This window comes from Camelina sativa, chromosome 1 (assembly GCF_000633955.1).
Source record: "Camelina sativa cultivar DH55 chromosome 1, Cs, whole genome shotgun sequence".
NCBI lineage: Eukaryota > Viridiplantae > Streptophyta > Magnoliopsida > Brassicales > Brassicaceae > Camelina > Camelina sativa.
In genome coordinates, this window is record NC_025685.1 from 18,549,808 (window position 1) to 18,551,723 (window position 1,916).

A 1,916-nucleotide genomic window follows, 5' to 3' on the forward strand; every position below is an offset into this window, starting at 1 on the left:
AAAAAAAAAAAAAAAAAAAAAAAAAAAAAAAGACATATCTTCAATGGCAGTTTTGTAGACAATAATTTTGCAAATCTAGAGTATAAATTTTCAATGGTTTTGTTTGATCCAAGAAATTTGGGTTTAAATGGTATATTTATCGAATGCATGTAAATGTTTTTAAAGACTGTGTTAAGAGCGGGGAAGTGTAGTTTTATATATGAACCATATTGCATATGGGTGTTGTTAGAGAATTAAAACTAGATATAGACCAAGTGGGTGGTGAGCTATTGGTCTTGACTCTTGAGAGTGCCCAATGTTACTTTTTTAATTCCACTGAGGATGATTTACGTCTTCAATATGGTATTATCAATAGTTAGCTCAATAGCTCCGGAAACCGTAGAAGTTTATGGCCCTGTTCGTTACTGTGTCCCCAGCGACTCAAATATAACTTTGTTTTTAACGAGTTTTGAAATGAGTGACACGTGACGTAGGACAAACTGTAAGTAATTAATGATTTTTCAGTCGCAGCAACTCTTTTTTGGGAGCTAGCGACAATAAATCTCATCTCCAGCGACTCTTTATTTTTGATCAATCATGATTTTGCCTCTGTTTGCGTTATTTTTTCTGGTCGCTGCAGCTGTTTTAGTGACAGTAATTCGAACAGGGCCTATATAGTTTAGAACTATTAACGGTTTATTTAAAAAAATAGTGTTGGACTTATTTTAGAATTTAAAGATTGTATTAATTATGGTATGTAAACATTAATCTAGCAATCTATAACGAGATTATGAGCCACAATTCTGATTATATATCAGTGTACACTTAAACAAAATTAGGGGCCAATGAAAAACGCAAAGCCCCGTCAAGTCTTAGTATAATGGATTACATATGAATCTAAATCCGCGATGTTTTTACGCTTTCTAAAGTTTGGAAATATGATCTCACAGAGTACATACCATTTCAAACAAAAACTAATGTACTGAATGATAAAACTTGAAATTAGTTTGTTCTACAGTACTTGGTTATAAGATTAGTTTCTTCAATAAATGCTAACCTAATTCGGTTTATGTATATCAATGTGATTCTCCTATAATTTGCTAAAATGGTGATACGATAATCAAATTCAGTTTATATGCTAGCCTAATTAGGTTTATATATTCTTAGTTCTCTAAAACTGTAACCAAAAAACCACATAAAAATCTATGATTCAAAAGAAAAAATTAACTAATAGACAAGAAACAAAAAGAAAATTAAATATGGTAATATGTACACAAATGATTATAGTCATCTACAGTAAAACCTCTATAAATTAATACTCTATAAATTAATAAACACTATAAATTAATAAATTTTGCTGGTCCCAAGTCGGGCCAGTGTAAAAATTAACAATATTCGATAAGATAATAAGATAATAATTTTTTCGAAATCTCCTTATAAAATATGGTCCCAATAATATCATAAATTAATAATTATGTAAATATATATATATATATATATATATACTCTGATATAATAGTGTATGTTTCTCCTAAAGCTCAATTCTATAGAACAATTGTAATGTTGTATTTTCAACCTATAATAATATCTCTAAAATATTTTATAACATGTCATACAAATAATTAAAATTTAAAGTTTTAATTTTTAGATATGCATCATTTACAATTTGATAATTTGACAGATTATTAAAATAGGAGAATTGATATTATTATTCATAGATTTGAATTTATGTGTCTCATGTGTATAAGTCAATTTGTCTATAATATTTGTAATTTATTGTAAATAGTGCTTTCTAAATATTACAAGTTCAATTCCTAAACCATAAAATTTATAACATCCGAAAGTTTAATCTTATTTTGCTATAGTTGTTCCAATTCATAATTTTTTAAAAAATAAACAATTAAAAATATATCTATAAATTAATAATTATTAATTTA